Genomic DNA, 21,598 nt, shown 5'->3' with positions numbered 1-21,598 from the left:
GTTGGAGAGGTGAGTGCCCGGCCGACCAGGCAGGACACAGCTGATGCGCCCAACAGAAGCAGAGCCCGGCGGGAGGAGACCCACTTCTAGTGGCTTGTGTGCAATGTGTGTCAGGGTGGGGGTGACAACGGGGCATTGTGGGACAGGGATTCAGAATATCTTCAGATCTGAAGGGGCCTGCAGGTACTGTAAGTTAGCAGAGGGGGTGTGTGTGTGTGTGTGTGTGAGAGAGAGAGATGGTCGGGGCCTGCAAATTAACTGACGCTAGACAGACGAACAGGAGAAAAGACAAGGTTTATTTACACATGCCTGTAGGAGTTCTCAGCAATGAGTAACTTGCTGAATACTCAGAGTAAAGGTTTATATATCAACTTAACAAAAGGGGGGTGGGGTGGGGAGGGGTTCAGTGGGAAAGTATACCAGGTTCTGTTGGGGTTTTCTTGGTGCTGATGGGAATGGGCAGTCTGTCTCCTTCCTGGAATTTGCAGGAAACCCCCTTGGAGGGGGGTTGGTGGCAGCTGTATTTTTCAGAAGGCTCTGCTTTAGTCAGATAAGGGAAGTTCAGAAAAGATTTCAAATATTTTCGCTCTAAAATAATTTTTATGCCAAAACCATGATGCTATACATATATATAGGTTCATACAAAATACATAAATATATTATGAAAAGAAGATATGCATACACGTATGTAGGAAAAAAGAAAGAAGAAGAGAAAAGAAAGGAAAAGAAAAGAGAAAGAGAAAGAAATGTTTCTAATAATCAAGCGTGAGCACACTGATTCCCAAGAACGAGTCACAGCATTTCTGCACCTCCCGGGCCCATATTGAACCAGCTTCGGTGGGTATTCTATATCACTATTGACTGTTATGTTTTAAATCTCTCTCTGTTTTTTCTCTCATTCTCTACTGTGTGCTTTCCTGGGGCTGCAGCATCAGGACAGGGAGACAGCTGAGGAGGCGGAAGGGCAGCTTGTGTGTTGGGTGCTTTGCTGAAGGCCTTTCATTTTCTGATGGGGCGGCCCTAGGCTCTTGGGTCCACTGGGAACATTAGAGGAAATCAGTTCTGTGTGGCTCAAGGTCTTTACCCTCTAAGTAGATTTCCCAGGGAATCTCCAAAACACCAGTGGGGGAGTGGGGGCACTTCCAGGGGGCAGATGCTGCTACATCAGCAGGTGTGGGCAAGAGCCAGAGGAAACTGGGCGCTGACATTCACTGGGAGCCTGCAGGCCGGGAAGCGTGGGTCTGGACTCCCTAGTGAAATCCTCCACAAAATCTAAGAACTCTCTAACTTTCCCTACGCTGTGCAGCTCCCCCTCACTCCCCCATAGAGCTCCCATTCTGGATTCTTCCTGGAAATAGCTTAGGGAAGTTTCTCTCTCCTTCCTCTCATCCTTGCGAATGTAGGGGAGCAAAACTCGTCACCCTAAAGTGTCACTTTGGCATGTGGATTATTTCAAGCTGAAAATAATCAAGGCCCAAAAGACTCAGGAAGAAACCTTGACCTTGCCTTTAACTGCCTAAAAGAAGTTAGATAGTGGGCACCTACCTGGAATAGAGCTGCCACCAGAGATATCCTCAAAGAATACAAGCTTATGGGGGGAACTCTAGGCAGGGGCTAAAGACCAGAGTCCACCCTGGGTCCTGTCGCCTCTCTGCAGCGTCTAGTGCATAGTCATTTACCAAATGTTTCCTCATCCACCTCCATGTCAGTTGCCTTGCTCGCCTTTGATGCCCCAAACCACTACCCCCAACATCCCTTTTTGTCTCCAGCTGAAGATGGTGTTTAAGGTGAGGGCTTTGGCCATTTTGCTGAGTGATGCAGTTCTCCTGGGTCCCTCCCCTGTGTACACGTTATCAGATTTTTGTTTGATTTTCTCGTGTTAATCTGTCTCATGTCAATTTAATTCTTAGACCAGAAGGCAAACCTAGAAGGATAGAGGAAACTGTCTTCTTCCCTGACAGGGACAACAGGTGTGAACCACCCCCAGGGCTCTGTGTCTCATCCCATACCCTTCATCTCACTTCTCAGTGGCCCAGCTTTTCCCCCACCCCCCACATTGGCCTGCCCCACCCATTAGGGGCTCCCTGCATTTAGCAGGGATTTCACCAGCAAAGGGAAAGATTCTGTCTGCAGGCTGATTTGTTACCAAGAAAAGGTGAAGCCATTTCTGAAGGAGGGTTCCATTTGGGAAGGTAAAAGCAGCCCCGGTCCAGCTTGTAGCAAGTCTGGCGGGTGTTTTGGTGCTCCAGCTAGGACTGCTCCTGCTCCTGCTCCTGTTTATCCAGCACAGGGGAAGTGCTTTGAATAGATGTCTTGGCTGACAGGGATCCCTTTGCTCTGTGAATAGGGCGATTACTAAACAATGAAGCTATTACATAGGAGCAAGGAGCTGGCTGGAGCCAACCAATCTTGTCCTCCAGGTTTACAGAGCTATAATTATCCAAAGTTTTAAAACACAATGGTATCTGCTGAAAGGGAACATCTGGGAAGGAACCAAGCCGTCCTGATTAAATGAGCGATGCACACTCCGTGGATGGCATGACTCCACACTAATGGGGTGGCGAGTTTTTTCAGTGTCACTCAAGTTAACAAATGTGCTGAAAGGTTGAAGCAGAACAAATGCACAGGGGGGAAAAAATCAGATCAAGAAGAGAGATCTGTTTTATAAGATTCAACGACAAATTGGCTGGAGAAAGCATTCCGGGCTGGGGCTGTGAACACTAATCATGAGAAATAAACGCTTTATGACGTTTTTCCCATATGAAAAGAAAAGCTTTTTCCAGTGGCCATTGCATTTCAAAACAAACTCTTTTAAACCTCCAGGGGCCCCCGTGTGGACGAGCAGGTGGGGTGGGCCACATTAGCGGGGAGGTCTGTGTGGTCTGCCGTTCCGAGGCGGTGCCCGGCCCTGGGACACAGCATACTGTTTAGCGGAAATTGGTTGGTAGGAGAGATCACAGCCTTTATCCTAAAAATAGATTTGGCCCAGATAGTAGCATTGAACTCTACTTTGAGAATGAAGGCTACAGCATGTTCTCTTCAGTAATGATTTGTCCCAAAACTAAGTCCGGTCTGCACGCTTAGGGCTCTGGAGCACTTTTTCAAGGTCTACAACCTAAATAAAGATCTCTACCCCATCTAGTCTTTATACTGGGGGTGGCTCTTTCAGGTTAAAAAACAAAACAAAACAAAAAAACAACTGAAAGAACAGTTATGAGAACAGCAACAGAAACAGACTGAAAGGAATGTCATTTAGCATCTCTTACCTCAGGGAACCTTTCTTGACCCAAGCGAGAGTTCAGCTGGGGGTGGGGGTGGGGTGGTTGTGGATTCTTCTTTCAAGGGATTTTCCCTTCCCATCTGCTTGTGGGAGGTTGCAGCCAGGACACACGGGAGTTTGGCTCAGTTCTGAAGGCAGAGCCTGGAAGTGATTTGGGTCATTATGGGCTGATGGTACAGCAGGACTGACGACAGGCACATCAGAAGGTGGGAGATTTCTGGGGTTTTCCCCAGCTGCCCTTTATGGTCTTCACCAAGACCCCAGCTTACGTGGGTCTCCTCCCCACCTCAGTGCCCTGTGGTCCCCTCTTCTTGTTGTCCCACGCATAAGCACACTAAAACATCTGATGGCACTTGCTAGCCTTCATTTACTCTATGGGGCAAAAAAGTTTAAATCTATTTATCAACTTTCCCATAGGTATTTGTATCTTAATTGCTGCAAAAGCAATATTATAGAAACATGAAAAAATTAATCATTAAAAACAGTTACCAATTAACCCACAACCCTAATACTATCTGAGCCAGCCATGGGCCCATTTGTCCTCCAAGCTATCACCTGCCTTTTCTATTCTGCTTTTGATATTTAGTTATTTCTAAGTTCTACTGTTAAAGTAGATCAACATGTGCAGTACTTTTACCTTCTGTGAAAGATCTCTCTAGAAATCATGGACCCTGCTGCACAGTGTTACGGACTGAATTAAGTCCCCCCCTAATTTATATGTTGAAGCCCTAACACACCCCTCCACACCCCGCCCCCCCCCCCCCCCCCCCCGCCCCCGCCCGGTGACTGTATTGGAGACAGGACCTTTAAGGATGTAATTAATGTTAAATGAAGTCATAAAGGTGGGGTCTTAATTCGATAAGACTGGTGTCCTTGCAAAAGGAGGAAGAGACATCAGAGATCTTTCTCTCTCTTCATGCACAAAAGAAAGTCCATTTGAGGACACAACAAGAAGCTGGCCATCTGCAAACCAAGGAGAGAGGCCTCAGCTGAAACCAACCTTGTCAGCATCGTGATCTTGGACTTCTAACCTCCAGAACTGTGAGAAATTTCTGTTGTTTAAGTTACCCAGTCTGTGGCATTTTGCTAAGGCAGCCCCAGATGACTTATACACACTGTGTTTGCACTGAAAGGTAAAGAGGAAAACAGTCTTTTGCATCTAGGAGCTGGCCTGGCACTTACAGAACACAAACAATTTCATAGAACACGAATGTTAGACCACACCACTCCATAATCATGTCTGAGCCCAGATAAATCATGAACCTTGTTCAAACCACAAAATAACCCAACATCTGCATATCCTGGGTAATATGAGTGACTTCTGCTTCTTTACTAGTTTTAGTGTTAGCCTTACCCTACTCTTTCCTCCTTCTAGATGAGATTTATTCATAGAATTACTGTTACTTCCCAACAACAAACAACCTAGAGCAACCACCACTTTTTAAAATTCACCCCCAAAACATCTAGCACGAGCCAAAATCCTATCAAAAGTCCTAAGACTCTCACCAACCTTCCCCATGGTTCCCCAAGAGCATTAAACCCAACTTGGCTAAACACAGATGTGTTGTGTGTTCCTGGCAGTCATTGGCTGGAGGACATTGACCAAGGTGTGAGACTTTTTATGGTTTTTAATAAGGATTTAACATTGCTTACTGTTAGCTGAATATTTGTGTACCCCCAAAATTCATACGTTGAAGCCCTCATCCCCAAGGTGATGCTAATTAGAGGTGGGGCCTTTGAGAAGTAATTAGGTTTAGATGAGGTCATGAGGGTGGGGCCTTTATGATGGGATTCATGCCCTTATAAGGAGAGGAAGGTAGAGAGATCTCACGCCTCCATGTGCATGTACCCAGGAAAGGCCACATGAGGACACAGCAAGAAGGCAGCCATCTATAATCCAGGAAGAGAGTTTTCGCCAGGAACCAAATCTATTAGCACCTTTATTTTGGATTTTCCAGCCTCCAGAACTGTGAGAAGTAAATGTCTGTTGTTTAAGCCCCCCAGTCTATGGCATTTTGTTATAGCAACCCAAGCAGACTGATACTTATCAGAGAAGTTGATACATTTTTCTTGCTTTCAAAAATGTTAGCACAACCTGGCCAGCAATTTGAATGATAGGATCTTTTAAAATCAATTTGATAGTGTAAAGGGGGTCTTGTTTAAATCCGAATGCTTTATTAGTTTTTAGGCATTTTTCTCTACTACTATTTTCCTTTGTCAGCAGGTTGATAGTCAATTATAGAAAAATAATTTTTGTCACCTGGTAAAGGAATTTCAGGAACCTGGAAGGGAAGAGACGTGTTTGTGGGGTGTGATAGAGTAAGGACAACTTTCATTTCTTCTTCTAAAATCAGCCCATGGCCCAGATTTTGGGGTCCTCATAATAGAAACAGTATTTCTCACTCCCCTACACTGTATTAGTTGGGATAATTTTGGCTTACAGTATAAGTAAACCTCGACCTAAGCAATAAGGTTATTTCTTTCACTTAATAAGAAGTAGGGCAGACTGTAGAGCTGGTTGATTCAGCCACTCAGAAACATCCTTCAGGATCCAGGTGTTGGTCTCTTGAGTCTGTTACCCTTAGTTTATGTAAGTGGTCATGTGGGTATAGCTGGTGTTTATAACTACCTTCTTCCACTACCCATTCTGTATTTCCTCGGCCTTCAGCAAGTACCTCCGCTGGCTGTGGTTCTTTACCTGGTAGAGTGACTCAAACCATTGTTCCAGAATCTGGGCCGTTAGTAATCCTTCTTGGGTTGGGTTGCTATACATTTTCTTTGACCCTAATCATAGGGCCTGGTAATAACTAAGAGACTCCCTTCTTGGCCTGTTGAATGAGAGGCATGAAGAGCCCAGAGGGGCCAGGCAATAATCTTCACTTCCAGCTCAACAGAATCCTTGTGTGTCTCCTGGTAGAAACATTCTTCCCTTTGGAACTAAGACCTCTAGGCCAACAGAGTGTACGGTTGAGGAAATAGGAAGCAAAAGTGTTGCTAGTTGGGCACTAGGGGTAATAGTGATACCTGTCCTTGATACCTGTACCCATGAGTCCTGGCTGTGGGAAAAACAGCATCACCTGTTAGGCACTGATTCAGAGCACACACAGCCTTCTGGAGAACCTGGTCCCATCAGGGGAGTGGAGAACATGGTAAGACCAATGAATTCCATGAGAATAAGCCCATTGTGCACTTCGTTTACTGTGCAGTGATTTCCCTGCTCAGAAGCAGTGCAGTGTGGAATACCATGATGGTGGACAGGCGTTCTGTAAGTCCACAGATGGTAGTTTTGGCAGAAGCATTGCATGCAAAGAAGGCAAATCTGTATCCTGAGTGTCTATTGTATTAAGAACAAAATGCTATCCCTTTCATGATGGAAGTGATCCAATGTAATCAATGTACCTGCCACTAGGTAGCTGGCGGATCACAGGTAGTGGTGCCGCATTGAAGATTCCATGTTGACCTCTGCCTTAGGCAGACTGGATGCTCAGCAAAGGCAGTAGCCAGGTAAGCCTTAGTGAGTGCAAGTCCTTGCTGTTAGGCCCAGGCATGGGCTATCCCTACCACCATGACCACTTTCTTCCTGAGCCCTTTGTGATGATAAGAGTAGTAACTGGAGAAAAAGGCCAATTGGCATCCAAAGAACAGGGTATCCTATTGTTAAAATCTTCCTCTGCTGAGGTCACCCTTAGGTCAGCATTTACATGGGACACAAATATCTTTGCATTTTTTGCCCATTCTGAGACACTTATCCACACACCTCTTCCTGAAATCTCCTCACCATTTTCCCATCACATTCCTTCCAAATCCCTGACCATCCTGTTAAACTACTGGCCACAGTCCATGAATCAGTGTATAATGATACACATCTGGGCTTTTCTTTTTCTAAGCAGACACTCAGGGGCACGCTCAAATTTCTGCCCACTGAGAGGATTGCCCTTCACACTGTCCTTCAGGGATGTTCCAGAAAGAAGAGCTACAGTGCTGCAGCTGTCCAGTTTGGGGTGGTACCTGTGTACTGTGCAGAACCATCTGTAAACCAGACCCTAGCCTCTTCCTGCAGGAGCGAGAAGGCAGTGTTGCAGAAGTGGCAACCATAGGCATTTTGAGAACTTCTTCACGTAACTTACTTGTGCCTTTACTACTGAAAATAGGATCATTAGCATTTTAAAATCGAATCAGAGTCAATTCCCAGAACCAATTCAGAAAACTCATCCTTAAAGTTCTGTTCCGTTCTCAAGAGTGTGATGATTGTATGCAATATTGTTAATACACTTAATGCCACTGAATTGTACACTTGAAGATAGGTAAAATGGTAAATTTTATGTTATGTGTACTTTACCACAATAGAAATATATACTTACAAAAAAGAAAAAAGAAAAGAAATAATCCAGGCCTGAATGAAGGCAGGAAAGTGGCAGGAAGGACTTGAATTCAGAGTTTAAATCAACAGATCAAGCACCGATAAATTCGATGACCGGGTGACAATAAAAGTGCAGGGTTTTAGGGTTTAAGAAATAATGTGTAAACCTAAGGTTTTCTCCTTTTAACTTTAATCCTTCTTTGTCTTCTCCCTCCTTTTTCAATAGTTTGATTTCTTCTAGGATTTAGTCAAAAGTCTCTTCAGCTTTTGGACCTATGATTGCATGCTAATTTGCACTTTTACGTTAACATTTGTAATATAATTTTCTCCTTGGTAAAATTAAAATAAAGATTAAATACTAACCTACTTCTCCTGGTGTAATTGTAGGGAATAACGTACGGTTCTCAGAGATTTTGCTAATGTACCTTCTAACGTAAATTCTAAACCAAGCCAAAGAATGAGCTTCACCATATGCCTATAGGGTTGTGGTTCAGGCTTCAGTCTTTTCTCTTTTCCCATCTCACCTAACATCTTCTGCATCCTTTTCCCGAGATCATAGAAGCCATCCTAGATGGTGACTAGAAACCCCACAGTCATCAGTACTTGCTATTCTGCTCTTTGCTGTCTCTTTGGGGCTCCGCATAAGTGGCTGGAAGGAGTAAGGGGAACACTTACTCCTAAGGGACAATTGAAATGCTCTTACCTTTTCTTCCGACACCCAGGAATCTGCAAGGTAAAGAGTGTCCCGTGTTCCCGGCACCACGTTAGATGTGCTTTCTGTCTTACGTACAGTCGTTCCCGAATGCTTGGGAGTTGCAGTATGATTTTCCCACCTTGAAAATCTATTAAAAAGAAAGAGATTCTTCACTCCTCTCCACCCGTCCTCCAGGCACTGCAGATGGCAATCAGCACCTCACACAGCCCCTCCCTATGACAGCATCGATTTTTTTGCCTGCGTTGCATCTACTTCACAGCTCAAGACATGCCAGATCACACACGTTCTAAGTACTTGTTGCTAGCAACCGATCTATCTTCCGAAGTGGCCAAGCACGGGCTATATTTGGAATGTCAGAGCACCTCACTCCACCCTGGCCCACTTCCTTTAGCTGAGACGTCTCCAAGCCTTAAAGTAAGCTCATCTGTGTTTCTGGGTTCCGCTTCTGAAGAGAGAGACTCTGGATCAACTCTGCAAAATACGAAGGGACACAAAGACAGGGAAGTGATCAGGTGCTTCCCCAGGAACTCCTTTCTCTTCTGTAAAAATGAATATTATTAGTAAACCCTACCTTACAGGACAATTGGGGACACTTGCTGAGATCATCAAAATATTAGAAATTGTCAGGGTGTGGCAACTGTAGATCTGGCATATGGTCTGCACTCCATACTTAAATACCACCAGGTAGTTCTACTCCCTTTTTCATTCTCTCTTTTAATTTTTTAAAATTAAAAAAAAATTTTTTATTGGGGTATAGTTGATTTACAATATTGTGTTAGTTTTAGGTGTATAGCAAAAGTGAATCTGCTATACATATATGTATATCTACTCCTTTTTAGATTCTGTTCCCATATAGGCCATTACACAGTATTGAGTGGAGTTCCCTGTACTATACAGTAGGTCCTTATTAATTACCTATTTTATATATAGTAGTGTGTATGTGTCAATCCCAATCTTCCAGTTTATCCCTCCCCCCCTTACCCCATCTTAATTTTTTTTATTGAAGTAAAATTCACATATCAACTTAACCATTTCGAAGTGGTCAATTCCAAGTTATTTCATACTTTCCCAGGTTGTACAATCACATTTCTATCAAGTTCCAAAATACTTTCATCACCCCAAAAGGAGACCCTGAACCCATTAAGCAGTCACTCCCCATTCCCCTCTCCACTGGACCCTTGCAAGCAACAGTGTAATTTCTGTCTTCACGGATTTACCTATTCTGAATATTTCATATAAGTGAAATCATACCGTATATGGTCTCATGTGTCTGATTCTTTCCCTTAGCATAATGTCTTCAAGGTTCATCCATGTTGTAGCATATGTCAGTACTTCATTTCTCTTTACAGTTGAAGAATATTCTGTTGTATGGATATACCACAACTTGTCTGTTCAACCATTGATGGAAATTTGGATTGTTTCCACCTTTTGGCTTTTGTGAATATTGGGGCTATGAACATGCATGTGCATATATTATGTTTGAGTACCTGTTTTCAATTCTTTTGAGTGTATACCTAGGAATGGAATTACTATTTGCTCTCTTTTTTATTTCTGCTTCTTCTCTTAATGATCTTATGTCTGTGGGATCAGTAATAATTCCTGTTTTAAAATTCCTCACATTGTTTATTTTCGATGTCTTAATAGTAATTTAAACGTTTTATTAGTATTTTAATGAACCAATCCGTAGTTCTGTGGGTCTTATCTATTTATATATTTGAATTTGGTTGAATTACTGAATTCTATCTGGGTTCGTTTGCTGCTCTTTTGTAACCTCTGGAGAAGGCTGCTAAGCAGACCCTCTTGGAGCTCCGCTCATAGGTCCCCTTGCCATTCTCACGCTCACCAGCCTGACTTCCAAGGGCCAACATTTGATGCTGTGTCCGAGGGCTGCCATGGAGTTGCCTGAACCCTCTCTGTGGACGTAGTGGGCTAGAAGTGCCTGGGAACTAACATCCGTGCGAGGAACCCTTAACCAAAGGCTGTAAATACAGCAGCTTCTCGTCCTTTGGCCAGGATAATTCTCATGCATACTTTACCTAATTTTATAGAGCATTCCTTGGCAGTCACACTCCAGTCACCTGTTGTGATGTCTGCCCTAATATTACACCCTTTACTGGCTGCCTTCCCTTCCCTGTCTCACTCTCTGTTTGTGTTTCTACCTTCCCAGACCTCGCTCCTGTAGCTAACTTGTGTTCCCCTCAAAATTCACACGTCAAAATCCTAACCCCCAATAGCTCAGAATGTGACAGTATTTGGAGACAGGACCTTTACATGGGTGATGGAGTTAAAGTGAGGTTATTGGAATGGGCCTTAATGCAAGCTAACTGTTGTCCTTATAAGAAGAGGAGGTCAGGGCACAGACACCCACCGAGAGATGGCCATGTGAGGATGCAGGGAGGAGGTGGCTGTCTACAAGTCAAGGAGAGAGGCCTGAGAAACCAACTCCACTAACACCTCGGTCTCAGGCTTCTAGTTTACAGAGCTGTGAAGAAATAAATTTCTGCTGTTTAACGCATCTGGTCTGTGGTACTTTATTACAGCAGCCCCGGGAAACTACTGTACTCCCCGTAAACTGTTTACCTTCGAATCATTGGCTTGCGATCTGCTTCTGAGGAGTCCAAACTCAGATTCAAAGTTTATTGACTTTTTTCAGATTTTCTTCTCTGCTCATATGCTCTTGAAGCTATAAGTTACATGTTAAGCACGGCTATAGCTTTGATATGTAGTATTTGATAGTATAATGGTAAGTTTTGATATGGAGTGTTATTTAATTTGAAGTATTTTCTATTTTGTGCTATAATTTCTTCTTGGTTTCTATGGGTTGTTGTAACTTGGAAGCATCTCACATTGGCCTTGTATACACTCCAGTCGTGACATGTGTCACTTCTGCTCACAACCCAATGTCCTAAACTAGCCACAGGGCTCCACCCAGCCACAAGGGCACTGAAAGCACAACCTACCATGTGCCGGGGAGCAAAGGGGGAAACCATTAACTAACAGCGTTAATTTACCATGTAAACCGGGCGAGGTGGAACATCCTTCAATGTGTTCCCTCTTGCAGATCGGCTAGAATTTCTTCAGAATAGGGGATAAACCTGGGAGTGGAATCATAGGTCATTTAATGAACCTATCTTCCATTTTACTAGGAATTGCCAAGTTGCTCTCCCACGCAGCTGTGCCAATTTTCATTTCCACCAGCAGTGCTCGTACGTACTGCTCTGCGCCCTCACAACACGGCATTTATCAGCCTTAAAATTTCTTTACAAATTGGTAGGTGTGAAACAGTATCTTACGGTTTTAATTTGTGTTTCCCTAATAGTCAAGTCACTTGTCCCATGTCAGTTCCTATTTTATAAAAATCAATGGCTCATTCCTCAGTAGATGTTGTAACCACCCTCTGAAAAGAATCCATGCACGACCTCAGGCATCTATTTAAGGAACAAGGTTGAACTTAAGGATGAACTTTATCAGGGATCAGAAAACTGTTTTTGTAACGGTGTTTTGTTGTTATTTTTTTCTTTGGTGGTCATATGGTCTCTTTTGCAACTACTCAGCTCTGATTGTGTAGTGTAAGAGTAGCCTTTGTCAATATGGTGTAATTTTGCTCCAGTACAACTATTATGCACTCTAAAATGTAAATTTGATATCATGTTCATGCATCACAAAATATTATTCTTCTTTTGATTTTTTTTCCCCCAACAATTTAAAAATGTAAAAATCACTCCTGACTCACAGGACAACAGGCCATTTGGCTCAGGAGGCCCTGGCTTGTTGACCCCTGGACTATACCTTAGCTTGACCCAAAAGTCTAAGAATAGAATGGAAGGCATCTGCCCCCTGTTAATGCAACTCTCCTTGCAATCAACATTGAGGGTTAAGATCTTGGCTGCGTCTGTTAAGCCTCTTTCCTCCACTTTTGCACCTTACAAGGATTTTCTTAGGTGAGTTTCACGAGCACATCTAGGTCCAATGGCCCCAAAAGTTTCATTCTGCATTCTGGCTGCACAGCTGCTTCACACAGCAAAGGCCAAAGGCACAAGCCTCACAGTCTCTGGACAACCAGACCTAACTCATCTTCCATCAGTGGTTCAAAACGCGCCATATTAACTATCATCTGAATACACTTGTAAACTGCTTTACAAAATGATTTGTCCAGAACAGTGAATACTGGGTACCATCTTGTGTGGAGGAAGAGAAGTCTCAATAATGACAATGAATCTTTCATCAAGGAAAAAGGAAAAGTTTTAAGGCCACGAGATTCTTCTTTGCTGGGTTGTCATGTATTGAAAGGGATGAAGTGGTGGTAGGAGATGAAACAGAGAGCTGAGAACATCTGAGAAGATTGTGAACAAGTCCGCAGGGTTGATTATAAACACATGGGTGTTATATAAATATCACACAGGATCTGACTTATCCAAAAGACCTGACTTTGCAAAGCTAATATAATGGTGCCTCAGCATCGCTATACTTGAGCTTCTCTGAAATGGTCTGAAGTCTATTCAATGTGTAATTGGACATTTGCTACTGTCTCATTTTGGTCAAGTGAAAAACCACATGTAGGTCAAATGAATCTAGTTTCTTCCAGGCCTGGAATACCCTCTACCTCTGGTACTCTCAAGTATGGGGACTCAGATGAATACTTTGTGGTATCCTAGCTTTATCTCTTGATAGCTGGAACTTTGCTTCTCTTCTATCCTGGAACAATTTTGTGTGAATGCAGTATATTTGCTGATATTGTCAACTCAGGCCATTGCAGAATATAGATTAGGTACTGCATTCTCCCAAAGCCTGAGCAGAACTTTCTTTCCGTGAACATTTTCGATAGTTTGTTTTCCAGGCGAGGAAGTAGGAAGTACACGGGGGACAAGCATCAAGGCAAGTTTTTCTTTGTTCCTTTACTTTTGTTGGTGGGAATATTTCCATCAAGGAAGAAAGTTCCCTTTCATTTTACCAGATCCAGAGAAGCTATGGAACCTCTGTTACCAATTCTTTATCCATACCTTATGTTAGTAACATGGGACCTGGTGACAGAAGTTATTGATGAAAACAAAAGCTGGTGGCTTTCTGAAAGGAGGGAGCAGACGCTCTAAGAGAGTTGTGTCAGAGTTATGCGTCTCTGTCTAAAATTTCTAATTGCCTTTTTGAGAGTTTCCCTTCCTTTTGCGCCTGAGTTATTTTCACTCTTACTGGCCACTGATGGTGAAAGTAAGAGTGAAAGAAGAGGAAGATGCCTGAAGGGTTTCTGTGATAGAAATTAGTCTTCCCTTTTTCCCATCTGTATTTGATCCCAATTCACATTTTTTTTAATGGTAAGTAATTTCAGGTTTCAGTAACCCACTTTAGCATATGATGCCCAGGCTGTTAAAGAAGCAGGAGAAGTAATTCCTGTAGTAATTCCCATAGTGGTATTTCTAAACTTCCTGTACACCAATGTCTGTTGAGAGAGAAAGCCGAACAAGCATTGGAAGCCTAGAAGTGAATGGGAAAAATCCATTTGTCTGTGGAATATTTATTGAATAACTACTATTTTAAAGGCATTGACTCACCACTCTGAGGGATGAATAAGAAATTAGAGGAAAAAGATGAATACAAAAAATATGGTAAATGGACTTTGCAGGTGGCGCAGTGGTTAACAATCCACCTGCCAATGCAGGGGACCTGGGTTCGATTCCTGGTCCGGGAAGATCCTGCATGTCGTGGAGCAACTAAGCCCATGCGCCACAACTACTGAACCTGTGCTCGAGAGCCCACGAGCCACAACTACTGAAGCCCGAGTGCCTAGAGCCCACGCTCCGCAATAAGAGAGGCCACCACACTGAGAAGCCCGCGCACCACAATGAAGAGTAGCCCCCGCTCTCCACAGCTAGAGAAAGCCCGTGCCCAGCAGCAAAGACCCAATGCACCCCAAAATAACAATGCATTAATTAATTAGTTAAAAAAATATGGTAACTGAGTGGATAAGAACTGAAGAAGGGTAGCCAAGGATTTTGTGTCTCAGGTAGTTCCAAAGGCAGATAGAACCCACAGATCAATGTCAAAGACATTTGTTTCCCCTCCAATTTAGCCCCACAGTGGCTTTGCCTTGCTGCTTAGAGACTCAAGTTTCACTCATATTTCGGAGAGGAGACCTAGATCTCCTAGGTTCTTCCCTAGGTCCAAAAAATGGAAAAGTGTATCCTATTCTAGTACCTTGCTTAGGGTAATGACTTGCTTTTCCCCATGTTAAGGTTGAATGTTTTCTATGGGGCTATAATTAATACTTCCTGAAAAGTAGAAATCTAAGAGGGGAGAGAGAGAGAGAAAGAGAGAGAGTATGGGGTAGTGTAAGAAGTTTGATTCTAGGATTAAATGGCTAGATTTCTTTTTTAAATGTAATTATTTTCACATTTGCTAAATTCTCTGAGTGAATCTAAACTATTTTGCCTCAGAGTTGATTTGCCTCACTACTATCGGTTTTCTGCTCTGGAAGATTTTAAAGATAAGGTAGGCTTTGAAACTAGCACCCTAACTACCAGCAAGAATAACCTTTTATTTGGAAAATGCAGCAATGAGGGTGCTATTTGCATCAGAAATGACTCCATCATTAAAATATTGCACATCTTATCCATTTGCCGTGGAAGATTTTTGCACTGTTTTATTTTAGGTAGGGGCACCCCTGCCATGCGTTTTGGCCATCTGCATGTAGTTATGGAGTCACTGTCTCTTAGGATATTCTTTCCTCCTTCCTGAGCTGGTGAAACCTAGGGGAATCACAAGAATCAACTCGACTGTATTTACTTGGATGTGTTTCACAGGGAATCCTTTGTGTCAACTGAGTCACTCCCATCCAAATATCCATGGGAAGTTCACATAACCTCATTTCCCTCTGTTCATGTTACCGAGTTAAGCACAAGACAGAAATATTCTTAGAAGATATATGGCTTCCTCTTCATCAGAGCTGGCCTAGAGTGGAGAAACAGAGCCCCTGGGGACAAAGCAAGACACTCATGAACTCTGGCCACTGTAAGACAAACAATGGAGACCTTATTCTTAATTTAGTTTCTAAGCAAAGGTTTTCCTGGTGACCTCTGGAGCAATCACAACGCTCCCCTGATAGATTAGCAACTTGCCCTGGTGCCATGAGTTCCCACTTGGCCCTGGCCTCCCATCTTCTTTCAGGAGATCTGGATTTTTCTTCTAATTACACATTTCCTCCAGAATTCCGCACAACAGTAGAAATAAATATAACTTCTATCCTCTTAAAAACCTGGTAATCATTCAGCTAGACGAAGGGCTCCTATTTGGCATAGATAAAAATAGTCTCCATGGTGACCTGCCTAGAAATAATCCCAAACTTGAATTTATAGTGAGGACACCCAAGACCTCTCAGGCTTAGGAAACAGCCAAGCTGTGACAATGCTTAGCTGGATGTAGCTATTGTATTGCACTGGGGCTTATGAGCCCTGAAGGGTCCACACAGTTTATCTGGGGTGAGAGCTCCCCGCAAAAGTGCACAGTACCAACAACCCCCATCAATGAAATCTTCAGTGCATCTCCCCCACTGCCCCATCTTGTGACATGAGGAAAGTTCTCTGATAAGAGAAGTGCAGAAGAGGGGAGAAGGAGGAGTGTGCAGTATAGAAAGAGAGGGGAAGGTGGTTTCCACAGAGACCTAGCCTTCCTCGTGCTCTCATCTGCCAGTGGTCTAGAAGAGCAGTCTCTGAGAGCCACTGGCCTAATTCCACAGCTGCCTATGGAAGCCCTGGGAGCACTGAGACATCAGCTTTTTTTTCCACCATAGAAGGTCCCTTAAATCACCCATGAAGAATAGCATGCATGCTCTACATATATCACACCATCTTTCAATGGAGCCAATATAGCCAGTTTTGGGTTTTTTTTTTCCGTCATTGAAACACATCTCCATTTCTTGAGCATCAGATGAAGCAGTTGGCATGCGTTTAGGGGCCATGTTGTGTGAGAACTATGGTTGCTGTGGCTGTTGTTTTCCGCAAACATGTGGTTGAGTGTGTGAGTTTAATGTGAGTGTATGTCTCCACTATAATGCGAATGTATGAGGATGTTCTAAATTTGATATGGTCCTAAGGTTGGTTGATAGACAGAATTACGCTTCCTTCCTTCTCCAGGAAGTGCTTGGTATTCATTCTATGTTAAATTGTTTGATTCCAAAGATCTACTGGTTTACCCATGGCTCTTCTTCATTTTTCTTATCCAAATGCCCTCCTGCTCTACTTATTTACCCAGGAGAGGTCAACATTTGAGGACCTAGTAAATCAGGCCAGGCTTGGATTTCCGTTACAACTCTGACTTCTTATGTGAGCACTGTATATCACAGAGAAGGAAGTCGGGAGGACAGGACAGAGATAGCTCAGAGAGGTTTCCATTGATACTTACTCAAACTTTATGCAAAAATATTCTCCCCAGCTCCCACCTCTATCCTCTTTAAACACACACATCCACAGAGATGATCACTATTGTCATTGATTGCTGCCACAATGCAGAATGGAGGCAGCAAAGCCAATTTCTATATATCCCACCACGCCCTCCCCTCCACCCCACCATTTGAAGAGGTATGATGTAGGCTAGAGGGGAAAGAATGCATGCAAGTATAACAGAACGGTGTTTTGCATATTGTGATTTGTTAATACACGTCGATTGACCTTAATTAGATAAAAGTAAATGCCTCAATATTTGTCTTATGCTAACATGCTTAGAAGTGGAATTTTGTTTCACTTTCCCTGTCATCTTGCAACATCTCCAAATATTAATCAAAGTTTTGTGTAACTCCAATATATTTTTACATTGATATAAGGTGGTGTTGTATTGAAAAGATTGTCACAATTTTCTGATCAATTACAAGGCTGATATAATTATGGAACCTTACTGTTGAATGAAAGATTAAATACAGGTGGGTAACACAATCCAAGTTGGAGGCTGAGAGAGTTTTGCCCAGTCCAGATCCTGTTTTCAATCAGGATTTGGGATATTGTTTTAGGGAATTCCCAACCAAGATAGTATGAAATGAAAGCCAGATGAGTGAAACAAATAAAGAGCTATGGGAAAGCAAAGGAGGAGATGGTCATGTTTGTGAGAAAGTTATGAGAAAATTTTCACAGAGCAGATAATATGGGAGCAAAAGGGCATGGGTCTTACTGGTTTTGCCTTACACGGTACCTAGAGCCAAGCTTAACAATTAGTAGATCCTCAATAAGTAGTTATTGGACTTACAATGGAAGGAAAGGCAAGGAGATAAGAACCAAAGTTTTAATCTTGGAACATATCCATATTTCGAGGGCAGGGAGAGGAAAAGGAAGAAGACAAGAAGATTTTAAAGAAGTAAAAGAGGAAAGGGGATAGAAAACCATGCAGAGTATGAAGGCAGGTCAAAGAGGACTTGTTGAACAATATTTTCTCATGCTGTAGAACAGTACTATTTAAAGTGGGATCCTCAGACTAGCAGCATAAAAGTCACCTTGGAACTTCCTAGAAATGCAGAGCTTTGTGCCTACTCCAGGTCCACTAAGTCAGAATCTTTTGGGGTGGGAGCCCAGAAATCTGTTTCCTAAGCTCTCGAAGTGATCTTTATGCAAATCTAGAGTTTGAGAAACAACATTGTCGCATATTTCTGGAAAACGAGCTGCTGCTGGCATACTTAAGTTCTCTGATTCTGAGAAGATTTCAAGAATTTGGTTCTAGGATCCTCCCAGAACTATGTTGCAGGGAAATTATTATACTAAATTGCTAATGTTTAAATTATATTTAAACAGTTCAAGATAAACAGTTTATGCCACGATTTTTTTTACTTTTCTTCTTTCATTGAAGTATAGTTGATTTACGATGTCGTGTTGTAGTTTCAGGTGTACAACAAAGTGATTCAGTTATATATACACATATATGTGTGTCTGTGTATTCTTTTCCAGATTCTCTTGCACTGTAGGTTATCACAGAATATTGAGTGTAGTTCCCTGTGCTATACAGTAGATCCTTGTTGGTTATCTATTTTACATGATTTATTTCTTAATATCTGTCTTTGATGCCTCATTTCCATCCCCACCTCACCCCCACGCTGTGCAGCAGCAGATGCAGGGCACAGGTCAGGGCGGGGAGAGCAGGTCTCAAGTGTGACCGCATTTAACATGCTTGCGGCCTGATGCAGCAGTGCTCGCAGTCAGAAAACTGTGTTCTGTCCTAATGAGTACAGTGCTGGCTCCTACATGGCTAAGTAGGAGGACCGAGATTTCGTCCTGCTGCACACATCACATGTCCCTGCTCAGGAGAGGCCACCAGTCCTGCTGGGTTACCAGAGTGGCCGTACAGGAAAGGCAGGAGGTGGCTGAAGTCTGAGCTTTGAAGAGTCAGATGGGAGCATGTGAGCTGGGAGGAGATTTCAGACAAATGGAAAATTAGTGCCAAAGCAGACAGGCATGGTCCCTGCCTGGAAATTTAAGAAGTTTGGTTTTGTTTTCATATAGGTATACCTCGGAGACGTGCTGAGAAAAAAAGTTGGAAAATCAGGCACAGAAACCAATCCAAAGGGCCTTGTTTCGAAGGGTAAGGATTTTGTATTTGAAGATCAAAGAGTTTTAAGCAGACAAGTAACATGATTAGAATGTCATAAACACAAGAAAAATATTTAAGTGATAATGACTGAACCGATTCTCTGTGGCATAACATTGCATATTATTTTTAACCAGTTAACTTAAGCATATGTATATATACTTACTATCAGAATCATTTCTGTTTTGCTCACTGTTTGAGCTTCTAGCGCAGTCCCTGATATACCAAGGGGCTTAAAAAGTATTTGTTTAAATGAATAGAAAAATTTTTATCTGTCTAGTATACTAAAAGACATCTTGATTACTCAACATTGTATTCTAAGTGGCATGAATAGCATTTAACACACGGGTGCTCAGTAATATTTGAACTAAGGAAAGACTTATTCTCTAAGTGTAGAAAAAACCAAAATAATGAATGCACAAAGAACATCAGTTACTATAAAGATGCAACCACTGTAGATTTTTCATGTGAACCTCAATGCTTTTGATAGGAATCAGGAAAAACCCCTTATGAAGGCAGACTAATGTAAACATCTCCACTTTGGTCTGGATCTTCAGACCGTGGCCGACCTGGCTGTGGTTGTTTCCTAGATTGAACACCAGCTCATGCCCTGTGGGGGTTCACGCCAGGGTGCTTGTTCCAAATCAGGGCTGTGCCCCCAACAGCAAAGAATTCTCTGTCTCTTTGCTAACGTTTGTTCACAGCTCAGACGTCAGGGTCCAGGGTCTGCATCAGCCGCCTTTGTGTCTCCCTAGCTAGCTCTCTCATGTGCTTCTGCGCAGATCTATATACCATGTAGACTGCAATTTACAAAGGTTACTCTGCTCTACTGTGGGGCCTGCAAAACCAACTGCTGCTGCAGCGATTAGAACCTGGGGTGGCTTCTCTGCGCTGCTGTGCAAGGAGGTTTTAGAAATCATCCTGGCTTTGGGAAGGAAGAGAAAAGTCTCGAGGCTAAGAGTTAAGCAAAAGGCTTTCCCTTACCTCTATAGTTTCTTGTCCCATGTTGCTCCATCCGGGGAATATCATTCAGTCCTAGAAAGGAAGGAAACTCTGACACACGCTACAGCATGGATGAAACTTGAAGACATTATGCGAAGTTAAACAATGTGATTCCAGTTACATGAGGAGCCTAGAAGAGTCAAATTCATAGAGACCAAAAGTCGAATAGGGTTTATAGGGACTAAGGGGTGGAGGTTGCGAGGAGTTACTGTTTAATAGGTACAGGTCCTTTTGGGATGATGGAAAAGTTCTGGAGATAGATGGTAGCAACGATTGCAAAACAATGTGCATGTACTTAAAGCTATTGAACTGTACACTTAACAACAGTTAATATGGTAAACTTTTACCTTATGTGTATTTAACTACAATGAATGACAAAATTTTTTAATTAATTCCTTAATTTATTTTTATTTATTGGCTGTATTGGGTCTTCCTTGCTGCGCACGGGCTTTCTCCAGTTGCGGCAAGCGGGGGCTACTCTTCATTGCAGTGCGCAGGCTTCTCACTGCGGTGGCTTCTCTTGCTGTGGAGCACCGGCTCTAGGTATGCGGACTTCAGTAGTTGAGGAGGGTGAGCGCATTAGTTGTGGCTCGAGGGCTCTAGAGCACAGGCTCAGTAGTTGTGGTGCATGGGCTTAGTTGCTCCGCGGCATGTGGGATCTTCCCGGACCAGGGATTGAACCTGTGTCCTCTGCGTTGGCAGGCGGATTCTTAACCACTGTGCTACCAGGGAAGCCCCCCCCCAATTTTTTTTTTTTTTTTAAATTTTAAAGCTTATTGGAAGTTCTGAGCTCACGTGTAGGGTTTACATGCTATGGAGTCAGCCACTTCTTTGGGGACCCCCGTTCTTGTCAGTTTCCTATGTCTTTCCTCTTGGACTAGTTGGATTCTCCAGAGAAAGACTTTCCAAACTCTTGCCTGAGAGAGATAAGCAGAGTGAGGAAAGAGGGCATAGGTCTTGGCAGTCAGTACAGACATATTTATTTAACCCTCCTCCATCTGATTTAGTCCTCCTTTTATTAAGGTACCCCTGCCCCAAACTGTGTCTGGTGTAACCCCTGTTCGGAGACCTTCTCTGTTACTTCTCTGGAGAATAGACCCTTAGGCTTCTGCTGGGTAAAGGAGGACTCTAAAGAGATTTCAAGTCTTTAACAGATTTGTGACCAATCCTCTTGTTTTGATCCTGCACCTTAAGCCCTCATTCTAGAGATAACTGATGCCACCAATTTCTGAAACTTGAAATTCTTTAGTGTCACCTGATCTCCCTGCTGGCTTAAGATTCATCTCTCTTAGGTCGGGTAAGTCAGTTACCATTTGTTCATCTGCTTTCCAGCTTCTAAAGTGTTATTACTGTTTCCTCCTCTCTCATTACTTTTGTTCTCAGGGGCTTATGCAAGCAAAAAAAAAAAAAAATCGTTTACTGTTGTTTTAGTGGAATTTAGGACAGAGCAATGGTTAACGTGTATGTTCAGTCCACCATCTTTGCCGGTAAGACTCTTCTATAGTTTTTTACAATGCCATTTAAAAAACTGTTGTGATTTCTTAGGCTCAATTAAAGGAAGGAAATCATCTGAAACGAGGAAAGTGATGGTGGTCAGTGAGCTCTGGAATACTGTTTTCAGTTCTGGGCACACCTTCCAGGACAGTGACTAGAATATTAATGGAACAATTGAAGGGACTGGGATGGT

The 21,598-nt window shown here is 42.9% G+C and overlaps 1 long non-coding RNA gene across 1 annotated transcript; it reads right to left on the bottom strand.

Moving 5' to 3' along the window:
- Nucleotides 1-286: 286 nt before the first annotated feature.
- On the bottom strand, nucleotides 287-8,546 carry LOC130830783 (uncharacterized). Its single transcript, XR_009047906.1, has 4 exons — nucleotides 8,344-8,546; nucleotides 4,281-4,406; nucleotides 3,267-3,421; nucleotides 287-540 (listed from the first exon to the last, which is right to left on the bottom strand). It is a non-coding gene; the product is annotated as an uncharacterized LOC130830783 (long non-coding RNA).
- Between the last annotated feature and the right edge of the window lie 13,052 nt (nucleotides 8,547-21,598).

This window comes from Hippopotamus amphibius, chromosome 11 (assembly GCF_030028045.1).
Source record: "Hippopotamus amphibius kiboko isolate mHipAmp2 chromosome 11, mHipAmp2.hap2, whole genome shotgun sequence".
NCBI lineage: Eukaryota > Metazoa > Chordata > Mammalia > Artiodactyla > Hippopotamidae > Hippopotamus > Hippopotamus amphibius.
The sequence above is the reverse complement of the archived record's forward strand: the minus strand, read 5'-3'. Positions and strand labels throughout refer to the sequence as shown.